The 17,017-nt window shown below is 44.9% G+C and overlaps 1 protein-coding gene across 2 annotated transcripts in view; it reads right to left on the bottom strand.

Moving 5' to 3' along the window:
• The window catches only part of LOC129836526 (storkhead-box protein 1-like), a 52,870-nt gene that overhangs the window by 19,786 nt on the left and 16,067 nt on the right, over positions 1-17,017 (bottom strand). The gene's annotated exons all lie outside the window — the stretch shown is intronic.

The raw sequence follows: 17,017 nt of genomic DNA on the forward strand, positions 1-17,017 counted from the left end.
ATAACACGGGGCTAGTCAGTAGTAATTACTACACTACAACAACACCACTAAGGAATGTATACTGGATTAGAGACATCTATTCAAAATGAAGATGTCTGGAGTCAAATCAAATCAAACTATATTTGTCACATGCGCCGAATACAACAGGTGTAGACCTTACAGTGAAATGCTTACTTACAAGCCCTTAACCAACAATGAAGTAAAAAATATATCTAAAAAAAAGTTACGAAAATATTTACTAAATAATAATTTAAAAAAATTAAAGTAATATACAGGGTACCGAGTCAATGTTCTGGGGTACAGGTTAGTCGAGGTCATTGAGGTAATATGTAAATGTAGGTACTGTAGGGGTAAAGTGACTAGCCCTGTTGCCTGTGTGGGTTTCATACTCAAACCACTAGAACCATTATCTTCCATATGCTCTGTTGATTTCACTCTCTCTTACACACACAGACACGTATGCACACACAAACATGCGCAGTCGTGCACACACATGCACGCACACACACAGTCCCCCCCCCCCTTCTAATCTCCAGATCCTAACAATGTGGTCCTCATTCCACATTCTCACCAGCTACTGAGGCAGGAGACTCTTCTACAGACACCGTTCCCTCTGGTACGGCATTGATCGTCCTCTACATGTACCAGCGGTTCCAAACTTGGGGTCGACTGATACGAAAATGGGGTCGCGGGAGAATTTGCAAACTCCTGGGGAAAAAACTTACATTTTTTCACATTTTGTTACGTTACAGCCTCATTCTAATATTGATAACATTTTTTCCCCAGCAATCTACACACAATATCCCACAATGACAAAGCGAAAACAGGTTTTTAGACATTTTTGCACATTTATTAAAAATAAAAAACAGAAATACCTTATTTACATAAGTATTCAGACCCTTTGCTATGAAAGTCGAAATTGAGCTCAGGTGCATCCTGTTTCCATTGATCATCATTGAGATGTTTCTACAACTTGATTGGAGTCCACCTGTGGTAAATTCAATTGATTCAACATGATTTGGAAAGCACACACCTGTCTATATAAGGTATATAAGTTGACAGTGCATGTCAAAGCAAAAACCAAGCCATGAGGTCGAAGGAATTGTCCGTAGAGCTCCGAGGCAGGATTGTGTCGAGGCACAGATCTAGGGAAGGGTACCAAAAAAAATTATGCAGCATTGAAGGTCCCCAAGAACACAGTGGCCTCCATCATTCTTAATTTGGAAGAGGTTTGGAGCCACCAAGACTCTTCCTAGAGCTGGCCCCCCGGTCAAATTGAGCAATCGGGGGAGAAGGGCTTGGGGCAGGGAGGTGACCAAGAACCTGATGGTCACTCTGACAGAGCTCCAGAAACTTGCAGAAACTTGCAGAAGGACAATCATCTCTGCAGCACTCCACCAATCAGGCCTTTATGGTAAAGTTGCCAGACGGAAGCCACTCCTCAGTTAAAGGCACATGACAGCCCGCTTGGAGTTTTCCAAAAGGCACCTAAAGACTCCCAGACCATGAGATACAAGATTCTCTGGTCTGATGAAACCAAGATTAAAATCTTTGGCCTGAATGCCAAACCACACATCTGGAGGAAACATGGCACCATACCTGCGGTGAAGCATGGTGGTGGCAGCATCTTGCTGTGAGGATGTTTTTCAGCGGCAGGGACTGGGAGACTAGTCAGGAATGAGGCAAAGATGAACGGAGCAAAGTACAGAGAGATCCTTGATGAAATCCTGCTCAGAGCTCTCAGGAACTCAGACTGTGGAAATAGTTCAGCCAGAGCGTGGACTTGAATCCGATCGAACATCTCTGGAGAGACCTGAAAATAGCTGTGCAGCAACACTCCCCATCCAACCTGACAGAGCTTGCGAGGATCTGCATAGAAGAATGGGAGAAACTCCCCAAATACAAGTGTGCCAAGCTTGTAGAGTCATACCCAAGAAGAATCAATGCTGTAATCCCTGCCCAAGGTGCTTGAAAAAAGTACTGAGTAAAGAGTCTGAATACTTCTGTAAATGTTATATTTCAGTTTTTATTTTTAATAACTTAGCAAAAATCTCTACAAACATGTTTTTGCTTTGCCGTTATGGGGTATTGTGTGTAGATTGATGAGGGAAAAAACAAATTTAATACATTTTATAATAAGGCTGTAACGTAACTAAATGTGGGAAAAGTCAAGGGGTCTGATTACTTTCGGAAAGCACTGTATACATATATTATATTGTCTTTGTATCTCAAAATCATTAGAGTGTGGTTAACCTTAAAAAATTGAATGAATTACATGTCGGAGGATGCTATACACGAGGACATGTTGTTCTGTCTCACGATTACCGAGCATGAAACGGCATATTGTGCCGCGTGGCTATATTGACGAAAAACAGATTCCATATGGGATTGAATGGTGGGATTTTACACAGATGGGGCTCCATCTATGGCGGGACGGCAGGCAGGCCTCTGCACTTAAGTTATGAATGTGTCTCCCTCTGCCATACGGACGCGGCAAAAGAGCTGAGCACAGAACTCATTCATATACTGCAGCAGGTAACTTTGATTGTAGACTACATCAAACCACATCCACTGCGCACACGCCTGTTGGCGAAACTATGTGGAGATATGGGATCAGAGCATGACAATGTTCTATTTCACACCGATGCTTGGTGGATTGTTGGAAAGATTTTTGCAATTGAGAGAGTAACTGTTGTCATTCACAATGGATGTAAAGAAAAACATTGGATGACTTTCTGTGTAATGACTCCATATCGTTTTCTTTATTTTAACACAACATATCACATAAATACCTGATGCCATTAGAAAACGGACACTCACCGGACAGTTTATTAGGTACACCACCCCGTTCACGAAAATTGATAACTCCTACAGACAGTGAGTCACGTGAAGAAAATAATCTCGGGAACGCACATCTCATTGACCCTTGTCATGGATGGGCTATTGCAGCAGACGACCACAACGGTTCCACTCCTATCAGCTAAAAACAAGAAGAAGCAGCTCCAGTGGGCACACGATCACCAACACTGGACAATTGAAGAGTGGAAAAACATCGCCTGGAACATGACAGCTAGTTCAGTTTACTTGAGCGGCCTGCTCAGTCCCCAGACCTCAACCCTATAGAGCATCTTTGGGATGAGACGGAACGGAATGATCACAGCATGAACGTACAACTGTCCAATCTGCAGAGACTGTGTGATGCTATCACGTCAGCATGGACCAAAATCCTTGTGGAATGTTTTCCTGACACCTTGCAGAATGCCCAAAGAATTCAGTTACTACTACTGCTACTACTACCACTACCACTACCACTACTATTACTAATACAACTAGTACTACTACTACTACTACTACTACTACTACCATTACTACTACCACTACCACTACTATTACTAATACAACTAGTACTACTACTACTACTACTACCACTACTACTACTACCACTACTACTACCACTACCACTACCACTACCATTACTACCACCACTACTACTACTACCACTACCACTACTATTACTAATACAACTATTACTACTACTACGACTATTACTACTACTACTATTACTAATACAACTACCACTACTACCACCACTACTACTACTACAACTACTAATATTACTATATTACCACTACTACCACTACTAATACTACTACTACCAATACTACTACTATTACTACTATTATTACTACCACAACTACCACTACTACTACTATTACTACTACTGCTACTACAATCACTAATATTACCACTACTACCACTACTACTACTACCACTACTACTACTACTACTATTACTAATACAACTACCACTACTACCACCACTACTACTACTACAACTATTAATATTACTATATTACCACTACTACCACTACTAATACTACTACTACCAATACTACTACTATTACTACTATTATTACTACCACCACTACTACGACCACTACTACTACTACTACTACTACTACTACTACTACTACTACTACTACTACTACTACTACTACTACTACTACTACTACTAATATTACTCTCTTAACACTACTACCACTACTAATACTACCACTACCAATACTACTACTATTACCACTACTACTACCACTACTACTATTATTACTACTAGTGCTACTACTATTACTACTATTACCACTACTACCACCACCACTACTACTTCTATTACTAGCACTACTACTACTACTACTACTACTACAAATATTACTCTATTACCACTACTAATACTACTACTACCAATACTACTACTACTACTACCAATACTACTACTACTACTACTACCAATACTACTACTACTACTACTACCAATACTACTACTACTACTACTACCAATACTACTACTACTACTACTACCAATACTACTACCACTACCACTACCACTACCACTACTACTACTACCACTACCACTACCACTACTACTACCACTACTACTACCACTACTACTACTATTACTAATACTGCTACTACTACTATTATCACTACTACTGCTACTACTACTACTAGTACGATTACTACTACTACTGCTACTGCTACTACTAGTACGATTACTACTACTACTGCTACTGCTACTACTAGTACAATTACTACTACTACTACTAGTACGATTACTACTACTACTACTACTGATACTACTATTACTACTATTACCACTACTACTACTGTTACTAATACTGCTACTACTACTATTATCACTACTACTGCTACTACTACTACTAGTACGATTACTGCTACTACTACTACTACTGCTACTACTACAATTACTACTACTACTACTACTACTACTACTACTACTACTACTACTACTACTACTACTACTACTACTACTACTACTACTACTACTACTACTACTGCTACTACTACTATTATCACTACTACTGCTACTACTACTACGATTACTACTACTACTGCTACTGCTACTACTAGTACAATTACTACTACTACTGCTACTGCTACTACTAGTACGATTACTACTACTACTACTACTACTACTGCTACTACTATTACCACTACTACTACTGTTACTACTACTATTACTACTACTACTGCTACTACTACTACTACTACTGCTACTACTATTACTACTATTACCACTACTACTACTGTTACTACTACTATTACTACTACTACTGCTACTACTACTATTACTACTACTACCACCGTTCCAGTTGGAAAAGCTTCAAAACCAATGCAATGACTGAACACCACTCCCTATAACAAAAACAGTAGGTAACTGTGATACAGTTCCCCAGCATGGTTGACAAGACCCTGTTTATGTTCCCCCTGCATACCTCCATACTATCACATTCTAGATCTAATGGAAACTTAGGCTAAATCCCCCATGATCCTTCACTCTGTGGACTTTGTGATACACACCAAACACACTGAGTACATGCATTGCATTCACGCACGCACATATGCATGCACACACACATGCATGCACACACACGCACTGAACTCACACACATTTCAACCCCCTCCATGTTTGTAAGTGTAGACTCTTTCCTTATCTCGTCTCTAATCTTTTCTGTTTCAATAAGCAAACAGGCTAATCTGTTCCTCGGCTAATTTAGGACAGACAGAGGTGGAGTCACAAATTACACCCTATTTCATATAGTGCACTACTGTTGACCAGAGTACTATGGGCCCTGGTCCAACGTAGTGCTTTACATAGGAAATAGAGTGCCATTTAAGAAAACTGATCTACTGACCAGACCCCCCCTCCCTTTTAGAGAGACCCAGTCAGACAGACCCTCCCTCCCTCTCACAGACATCCTGACATTCCCTCCCTCTCATAGACACCCTGACAGACAGACCCTCCCTCCATCTCACAGACATCCTGACATTCCCTCCCTCTCACAGACACCCTGACAGACAGACCCTCCCGCTCACAGACACCCTGAATACCCTCCCTCCCTCCCTCTCACAGACACCCTGACAGACAGACCCTCCCTCCCTCTCACAGACACCCTGACATACCCTCCCTCCCTCTCACAGACACCCTGACAGACAGACCCTCCCTCCCTCTCACAGACACCCTGACATACCCTCCCTCCTTCCCTCCCTCTCACAGACACCCTGACATACCCTCCCTCCTTCCCTCCCTCTCACAAGACACCCTGACAGACAGACATACCCTCCCTCCCTCTCACAGACACCCTGACATACCCTCCCTCCCTCTCACAGACACCCTGACATACCCTCCCTCCCTCTCACAGACACCCTGACATACCCTCCCTCCCCCCCTCTCAGACACCCTGACAGACAGACAGACATACCCTCCCTCCCCTTCACAGACACCCAGACATACCCTCCCTCCCCTTCACAGACACCCTGACATACACTCCCTCCCTCCCTCCCTCTCAGACACCCTGACAGACAGACCCTCTCAATTCAATTCAATTCAAAGGGCTTTATTTGCATGGGAAACATATGTTTACATGGCTAAAGCAAGTGAAATAGATAATAAATAAAAGTGAAATAAACAATAAAAAATAAACAAAAGTTTAAAAGGAATAGAGACATTTCAAATATCATTCAGTATTATGTCTTTATACAGTGTTGTAATGATGTGCAAATAGTTAAAGTAGAAAAGGGAAAATAAATAAACAGGTCACAAATTTTGCTGCTGCTCACTCCCTCTCTCTCACAGAGACCCAGACAGATAGACCCTCCCTCTCTCTCACAGAGACCCTGACAAACCTTCCCTTCCTCTCACAGAGACCCAGACAGATCGACTCTCCCTCCCTCCTTCCCTCCCTATCTTTCACAGAGACCCAGACAGATCCTCCCTCTTACAGAGACCGACAGACCCTCCCTCTCACAGAGACTCAGACAGACCCTCACTCTCTCACAGACACCCAGACAGATCGACTCTCCCTTCCTCCTTCCCTCCCTATCTTTCACAGAGACCCAGACAGACCCTCCCTCTTAGAGAGACACAGACCCTCCCTCTCACAGAGACCGACAGACCCTCCCACCCTCTCACAGAGACCCAGACAGATCCTCCCTCCCGCCGTCTCAGAGACCCAGACAGACCCCCCCTCCCTTTTAGAGAGACCCAGTCAGACAGACCCTCCCTCCCTCTCACAGACACCCTGACAGACAGACCCTCCCTCTCACAGACACTCTGAATACCCTCCCTCCCTCTCATAGACACCCTGACAGACAGACCCTCCCTCCATCTCACAGACATCCTGACATTCCCTCCCTCTCACAGACACCCTGACAGACAGACCCTCCCTCCCGCTCACAGACACCCTGAATACCCTCCCTCCCTCCCTCTCACAGACACCCTGACAGACAGACCCTCCCTCCCTCTCACAGACACCCTGACATACCCTCCCTCTCACAGACACCCTGACAGACAGACCCTCCCTCCCTCTCACAGACACCCTGACATACCCTCCTTCCTTCCCTCCCTCTCACAAGACACCCTGACAGACAGACATACCCTCCCTCCCTCTCACAGAGACCCAGACAGACCCTCCCTCTTAGAGAGACACAGACCCTCCCTCTCACAGAGACCGACAGACCCTCCCACCCTCTCACAGAGACCCAGACAGATCCTCCCTCCCGCCGTCTCAGAGACCCAGACAGACCCCCCCTCCCTTTTAGAGAGACCCAGTCAGACAGACCCTCCCTCCCTCTCACAGATACCCTGACATACCCTCCCTCCCTCTCACAGACACCCTGACAGACAGACCCTCCCTCTCACAGACACCCTGACATACCCTCCCTCCCTCTCACAGACACCCTGACATACCCTCCCCCCCTCTCAGACACCCTGACAGACAGACAGACATACCCTCCATCCCCTTCACAGACACCCAGACATACCCTCCCTCCCCCCCTCTCAGACACCCTGACAGACAGACAGACATACCCTCCCTCCCTCTCACAGACACCCTGACATACCCTCCCTCCCCCCCTCTCAGACACCCTGACAGACAGACAGACATACCCTCCATCCCCTTCACAGACACCCAGACATACCCTCCCTCCCCTTCACAGACACCCTGACATACACTCCCTCCCTCCCTCCCTCTCAGACACCCTGACAGACAGACCCTCTCAATTCAATTCAATTCAAAGGGCTTTATTTGCATGGGAAACATATGTTTACATGGCTAAAGCAAGTGAAATAGATAATAAATAAAAGTGAAATAAACAATAAAAAATAAACAAAAGTTTAAAAGGAATAGAGACATTTCAAATATCATTCAGTATTATGTCTTTATACAGTGTTGTAATGATGTGCAAATAGTTAAAGTAGAAAAGGGAAAATAAATAAACAGGTCACAAATTTTGCTGCTGCTCACTCCCTCTCTCTCACAGAGACCCAGACAGATAGACCCTCCCTCTCTCTCACAGAGACCCTGACAAACCTTCCCTTCCTCTCACAGAGACCCAGACAGATCGACTCTCCCTCCCTCCTTCCCTCCCTATCTTTCACAGAGACCCAGACAGATCCTCCCTCTTACAGAGACAGATAGACCCTCCCTCTCTCTCACAGAGACTCAGACAGACCCTCACTCTATCTCACAGACACCCAGACAGATCGACTCTCCCTTCCTCCTTCCCTCCCTATCTTTCACAGAGACCCAGACAGACCCTCCCTCTTAGAGAGACACAGACCCTCCCTCTCACAGAGACCGACAGACCCTCCCACCCTCTCACAGAGACCCAGACAGATCCTCCCTCCCGCCGTCTCAGAGACCCAGACAGACCCCCCCTCCCTCCCTCCATCTCACAGAGACCCAGACAGACCCTCCCTCCGTCTCACAGAGACCAGACAGAGGTACTGTGTCCCTCTCACAGACACCCAGACAGAGGGACCCTCACCCTCTCACAGAGACCCACTGCCTTCAGTGAATCAACAGATTAAACTGTTGACTGAATAAAAATCTACATATAAATCTCTCCAATGTCACCCCTCTCGCTCTCTCTCAATTCAATTCAATTCAATTCAAAGGGTTTTACTGGCATGGGAAACATTTGTTTACATTGCCAAAGCAAATGGAATAGACAATAAACAAAAGGGAAGTAAACAAGGGAAATAAACAATCAGTAAATATTATACTCACATTACAAAAGTTTTAAAATAATATAGACATTTCAAATGTTATATTATTGGCTATGTACAGTGTTGTAACACACACACACACACACACACACACACACACACTGTTGTAAATGGTGAAGAATGTCTGTTATTACCACATCCTCCCAGGACCTCTTCTTCTTTGCCTTTGTGTCGTTGCTGGGCTTACAGGGCTCCCTGCCACACCCTTTAGTGTGTGTGTGTGTGTGTGTGTGTGTGTGTGTGTGTGTGTGTGTGTGTGTGTGTGTGTGTGTGTGTGTGTGTGTGTGTGTGTGTGTGTGTGTGTGTGTGTGTGTGTGTGTGTGTGTGTGTGTGTGTGTGTGTGTGTGTGTGTGTGTCTTTACGAGCAGAGTGTCTGTGTCTGCCATGGAGAACACAGATGTGGAGCCAGCAACAGTAAAAACAGACCCATAAAGACACTGAAAAGAGTCCTTCTACCAGCCCAGAACACACCAATGTCAGCCCATCTCAGCCTGGCTCTCTGTGGGGTAGGCCCTTGGGTTCTTCTTTTCTCAAAGACTAAAGGGCGCATCTCAAAAATCTGATTGACTTCCTCTCCTTTAATTCTTTACTGATGTGAAAGAGCTGGATGGCTGAAAGCAAAATCCCAGTAGACATCATCCACCATACTGTTTTCACTAACCCTGTGTTTTCAGATCACATTGATACAGTATTTCTTATTAAGAGGTTTTAAGTGCAAAAAAATAGTACATTTTCTTAAGGACTGTGAAACAGTAGGAACCATTGCTGGAATGTCCATCTACAGCAGGGATAAAAAAATAAAAGTTAATTTAAAAAAATGATTTCATCTTTATTTAACCAGGTAGGCTAGTTGAGAACAAGTTCTCATTTACAACTGCGACCTGGCCAAGATAAAGCAAAGCAGTGCGACAGAAACAACAACACAGAGTTACACATGGAGTAAACAAGCATAACACAATAGAAAAAAAAGAAAGTGTATATACAGTGTCTGCAAATGGCATGAGGAGGTAAGGCAATAAGTAGGCCATAGTAGCAAATAATTACAATTTAGCAGATTAACACTGGAGTGATGGATGAGCAGATGATGATGAGCAGATGATGGTGTGTAAGTAGTGATACTGGTGTGCAAAAGAGCAGCAAAGTAAATAAAAACAATATGGGGATGAGGTAAGTAGATTGGGTGGGCTATTTACAGATGGACTATGTACAGCTGCAGCGATCGGTTAGCTGCTCAGTTAGCTGATGTTAAAAGTTAGTGAGGAAATGTAAGTCTCCAGCTTCAGCAATTTTTGCAATTTGTTCCAGTCACTGGCAGCAGAGAACTGGAAGGAAAGGCGGCCAAAGCAGAAGTTGGCTTTGGGGATGACCAGTGAGATATACCTGCTGGAGCGCGTGCTACGGGTGGGTGTTGTTATCGTGACCAGTGAGCTGAGATAAGGTGGAGCTTTACTTAGCATAGACTTATAGATGACCTGGAGCCAGTGGGTCTGGCGACGAATATGAAGCGAGGGCCAGCCAACGAGAGCATACAGGTCGCAGTGGTGGGTAGTATATGGGGCTTTGGAAACAAAACAGATGGCACTGTGATAGACTACATCCAATTTGTTGAGTAGAGTGTTGGAGGCTATTTTGTAGATGACATCGCCGAAGTCAAGGATCGGTAGGATGGTCAGTTTTATGAGGGTATGTTTGGCAGCATGAGTGAAGGAGGCTTTGTTGCGAAATAGAAAGCCGATTCTAGATTTGATTTTGGATTGGAAATGTTTGATATGAGTCTGGAAGGAGAGTTTACAGTCTAGCCAAACACATAGGTATTTGTAGTTGTCCACGTACGGGCAACTGGCGCCTTTTGAAGGCCCGCAGATCAATATATATAATTGATCTGTTGACAGGTAGAATAGTAGAATACACAAGGTCAAATTTTGAAATTTGGTTGTGCACCAACAGTTTCTCTCTTGTTTCATTATGTCAGTCACTGACAGTCACTTAATTAGCCCATCGAGAGCTTGGGACTTTAACGTTCGATCTGGATTTTTGTCCATTTGTTACTGACATAGCCTTGTTCTGTTCAGTGTTCTCTACCTTCGGAAAGTATTCAGACACCTTGACTTTTTCCCACATTTTGTTACTTTACAGCTTTATTCTAAAATAGATTTTTTTTTAAATCCTCAGCAATCTACACACAATACCCCATAACGACAAAGCGAAAATAAGTTTGTCGATTTTTTTTGCACATTTATTTTAAATAAAAAACAGAAATAGCTAATTTACATAAGTATTCAGTATTTGCTATGAGACTCGAAATTGAGCTCAGGTGAATCCTGTTTCCATTGATCATCCTTGAGATGTTTCTACAACTTGATTGGAGTCCACCTGTGGTAAATTCAATTGATTGGACAGGATTTGGAAATGCACACACCTGTCTATATAAGGTCCCACAGTTGACAGTGCATGTCAGAGCAAAAACCAAGCCATGAGGTTGAAGGAATTGTCCGTAGAGCTCCGAGACAGGATTGTGTCGAGGCACAGATCTGGAGAAGGGTATCAAAATATTTCTTCAGCATTGAAGGTCTCCAAGAACACAGTGGCCTCCATCGTTCTTGGAAGCCAGCTCACTACCTCTCACCAGCTCACTACCTCTCACCAGCTCACCACCTCTCACCAGCTCACCACCTCTCACCAGCTCACCACCTCTCACCAGCTCACCACCTCTCACCAGCTCACCACCTCTCACCAGCTCACCACCTCTCACCAGCTCACCACCTCTCACCAGCTCACTACCTCTCACCAGCTCACTACCTCTCACCAGCTCACTACCTCTCACCAGCTCACTACCTCTCACCACCTCTCACCAGCTCACCACCTCTCACCAGCTCACCACCTCTCACCAGCTCACCACCTCTCACCAGCTCACCACCTCTCACCAGCTCACCACCTCTCACCAGCTCACCACCTCTCACCAGCTCACCACCTCTCACCAGCTCACCACCTCTCACCAGCTCACCACCTCTCACCAGCTCACCACCTCTCACCAGCTCACCACCTCTCACCAGCTCACCACCTCTCACCAGCTCACCAGCTCTCCACCTCTCACCAGCTCACCACCTCTCACCAGCTCACCACCTCTCACCAGCTCACCACCTCTCACCAGCTCACCACCTCTCACCAGCTCACCACCTCTCACCAGCTCACCACCTCTCACCAGCTCACCACCTCTCACCAGCTCACCACCTCTCACCAGCTCACCACCTCTCACCAGCTCACCACCTCTCACCAGCTCACCACCTCTCACCAGCTCACCACCTCTCACCAGCTCACCACCGCTCACCAGCTCACTACCGCTCACCAGCTCACTACCGCTCACCAGCTCACCACCTCTCACCAGCTCACTCCCTCTCACCAGCTCACTCCCTCTCACCAGCTCACTCCCTCTCACCAGCTCACTCCCTCTCACCAGCTCACCACCTCTCACCAGCTCACCACCTCTCACCAGCTCACCACCTCTCACCAGCTCACCACCTCTCACCAGCTCACCACCTCTCACCAGCTCACCACCTCTCACCAGCTCACCACCTCTCACCAGCTCACCACCTCTCACCAGCTCACCACCTCTCACCAGCTCACCACCGCTCACCAGCTCACCACCTCTCACCAGCTCACCACCTCTCACCAGCTCACTCCCTCTCACCAGCTCACTCCCTCTCACCAGCTCACTCCCTCTCACCAGCTCACTCCCTCTCACCAGCTCACCACCTCACCACCTCTCACCAGCTCACCACCTCTCACAAGCTCACCACCTCTCACAAGCTCACCACCTCTCACCAGCTCACTACCTCTCACCAGCTCACTACCTCTCACCAGCTCACCACCTCTCACCAGCTCACCACCTCTCACCAGCTCACCACCTCTCACCAGCTCAGCACCTCTCACCAGCTCACTACCTCTGTTAAATAAGATGCAGACTACACAGTGAGATCAGATGAACCTTCACCACAGGATGGAAAGGGGAAAGGTCATTAAAACAGCATACAGGGGCACTGGGGAGGGTGAGAGCCACCCAGAGTGAATCCTAAGAAGGCCTTGCTGTCATGGAGAACACCAACAGACAGACAATGGGAGCTTGGGCATAGCCTATCTGTCAAACTGACAGAAACACCCACAGACAGCTTTGGCTATCTGAGAAAATAGTGAATAAACCAGACTAAAATATTAGAAACCAGACTAAAAGATTAGAAACCAGACTATTTCTATGAACGCCTGACTCATACGCTACATCCCTTTCAGATTCAAAACATCACTGAATCAAAGGAACATTTTAACTTTTGCCAAAAGTTAGGTGATTTTCTTTAGCAGCAACTATTGGCTAGTGGCTAGTGGGAGAGAGCTAAAGAGAAAAATGAGAATTACATTTCCAGGGGAAACCACCATCACTATTTTTCTGAATGTGCCACTCTTGGCTGCAATGACATCACAGAAGTTGGTACATTTCACACAAGAGTTCTGAGTCGGAACAGAGGCACGCTTTGTTAGGAGTTCAATCACCATAGAAACACATATAGAAGTACGCCACACACTCTGACTTTAGGTCAGAAATCAGAAGGACCCAGTGGTAGAAATAAAAAATACTAAGTCCCAAAACCAATACATTACTTTCATGTTTTGAAGTTTAAAAGATAGGAGTTATGAGCCTGTGAAGTGAACATCTAACCACGTTTGATGACCAAAGACCCAGACAAACAGACCCACTGTTGTATTGGGATGCCAAGGTTGCTTTACGGAATAAATAAGAACATTGTGTGAGAACTGAAAACAAAATGCATAATCATGACATGGACACTCCCACACGTTCAGGATAAGAGCTGTGAAGATGCTGCCCTTCTAGTTAGACCCCAACACACTGAGGGATAAGAGCTGTGAAGATGCTGCCCTTCTAGTTAGACCCCAACACACTGAGGGATAAGAGCTGTGAAGATGCTGCCCTTCTAGTTAGACCCCAACACGCTGAGGGATAAGAGCTGTGAAGATGCTGCCCTTCTAGTTAGACCCCAACACGCTGAGGGATAAGAGCTGTGAAGATGCTGCCCTTCTAGTTAGACCCCAACACACTGAGGGATAAGAGCTGTGAAGATGCTGACCTTCTAGTTAGACCCCAACACGCTGAGGGATAAGAGCTGTGAAGATGCTGCCCTTCTAGTTAGACCCCAACACACTGAGGGATAAGAGCTGTGAAGATGCTGCCCTTCTAGTTAGACCCCAACACGCTGAGGGATAAGAGCTGTGAAGATGCTGCCCTTCTAGTTAGACACCAACACGCTGAGGGATAAGAGCTGTGAAGATGCTGCCCTTCTAGTTAGACACCAACACGCTGAGGGATAAGAGCTGTGAAGATGCTGACCTAGTTAGACCCCAACACACTGAGGGATGGTTTCCTGGGCCTGGATTAAGTTAAGACCTACCGTCCATTCCTTTACTCCAATTAGGGGACGGGAAATAGGGTTAGGGGAAAATAATAAAGGAAAATAAATTAAAATATATACAGTAACAGTCAAAAGTTTGGACACACCTACTCATTCAACATCAACTTTTCAGAGGCGACTGCGTGAATCAGGCCTTCATGGTCGAAACTAATACTAAAGGACACCAATAAGAAGAAGAGACTTGCCTGGGCCAAAAAACACAAGCAATAGACATTAGACCGGTGGAAATCTGTCCTTTGGTCTGATGAGTCCAAATGTGAGATTTTTGGTTCCAACCGTCGTATCTTTGTGAGACACAGAGTAGGTGAACGGATTATCTCCGCATGTGTGGTTCCCACCGTGATGCATGGATGAGGAGGTGTGATGGTGTGGGGGTGCTTTGCTGCTGACTCCATCTGTGATTTATTTAGAATTCAAGGCACACTTAACCAGCATGTCTACCACAGCATTCTGCAGCGATACGCCATCCCATCTGGTTTGAGCTTAGTGGGACTATCATTTGTTTTTCAACAGGACAATGACCCAACACTCCTCCAGGCTGTGTAAGGGCTATTTGATCAAGAAGGAGAGTGATGGAGTGCTGCATCAGATGACCTGGTCTCCACAATTACCCAACCTCAACCCAAATGAGATAGTTACCGCAGACTAAAGGAAAAGCAGCCAACAAGTGCTCAGCATATGTGGGAACTCCTTCAAGACTGTTGGAAAAGCATTCCAAGTGAAGCTGGTTGAGAGAATGCCAAGAGCTGTCATCAAGGCAAAAAGTGGCTACTTTGAAGAATCTAAAATCTCAAATAAATGTAGATTTGTTTAACACTTTTTTGGTTACTACATGATTCCATATGTGCTATTTCATAGTTTTGATGTCTTCACTATTATTGTACAATGTAGAAAATAGTTAAGAATAAAGAAAACCTCTTGAATGAGTAGTGTGTCCAAACTTTTGACTGGTACTGTATATATTGATGGAAGCCACAATCTATCTGCAATATTAAAGCTGATCTACCCGTTAAAAAAAGATATACAGTATATAAAAATATATATATATATATAATTATATATATCTACATTTACATTTAAGTCATTTAGCAGACGCTCTTATCCAGAGCGACTTACAAATTGGTGCATTCACCTTATCTATATATATCTAAAATGTTTAGGCCTACTCCTGCACTAGAACGTATCCTCATTCCTCACTGCATGGAAATGGAAATGCATGAAAATGGGCCAATAGTGACCAAAATCCTGACACTTCATTCCCCAAACAATGAACCCTGTTATGTTCCTAGGAAGATGGAACCAGACACAGCAACCAGGTGTTAGACTGAAGACTGATTGTAATGTAACAAACTTTTTGTCCCAGTTCCCAAAGCGCTCACTATAACCCGATACTCAGACGTTTACATACCTCATCACTCTGATCCACTGACCATGGAGGCAGGTAGCAGATAAAAACATTTTGACTACATTCTGACGTTTTCAGAAATAAATATTGGGAGGAAGGTTGGCATTTGTTTACAAGCTATTATGCGATATGATAAGGGGTGGAGCATGGGTTAGGCCTAGTCGTTAAAATGGCATGTTATGGTTCTAAAGCACAGTGCCTCTGTTCTCTCTAGCATGGCCTCCTAGTGACCACCAAGCACTGCGGAAAGCACAAGTCTTCCCTTCCCTGGGAAGTGTCGACGTTCCATGTGTTTCCAGCACGCTCCATCCTAAGAGCCTTAACCCCACTGAGAATGAGTGATGGTTCACACGCACACACACAAACGCATGCACTCACTCACACCACACACGCTTGCGCACACATACACGATCATGCTCGCACAAACAGGCACGCAGACACACACACAAACATAAACGTGTGTATGCATGCACACACACACAGTCCTAACCTTACCCCTGGGAGAGATGGATGGTTTACAGTACTCCCACCCCCTCTAATCAAGTGAGCTAGGTTGGCAGATGGGTCATTGAGCCCAGATGAAACCCATTTCCTCTCTAGTCTAACCCAACGTGAGCTACGGCAGATGCCTGGTCTTGTTAATGTGAGTATATGTAGGCTAGCAGACAGCCCTCTAATGCTCCAACCAACTGAGCCATCAGAGCCAAAGACAAAAAACTGTATTTTTCTATAAATTCTTAATTCATAATCTGATAATACCAAGCTGTGTTTTTATCTCTGTGATCAGTGTTTTATGAAGCTAAGACAACCTCCCATCAGGAAGTTGACGCTTCAATAATACCAGAAATACTGCAATATTACATCACCCGAGGACCTGTCTTTAGTGCTGAGTGATTCGTTCTTTTTGAGGTCGGTTTGGTTTCGGGTTGATTATTAAAAATTAATAACGGTTTCTATTTTGATGTTTTTTTTTACATTAAATGCACAATGCATTATGTGCATCTGCTTATCACTAATCAATACAGATGCACCAATATGACATTTTTGGCCG

Source organism: Salvelinus fontinalis, chromosome 37, assembly GCF_029448725.1.
Source record: "Salvelinus fontinalis isolate EN_2023a chromosome 37, ASM2944872v1, whole genome shotgun sequence".
NCBI lineage: Eukaryota > Metazoa > Chordata > Actinopteri > Salmoniformes > Salmonidae > Salvelinus > Salvelinus fontinalis.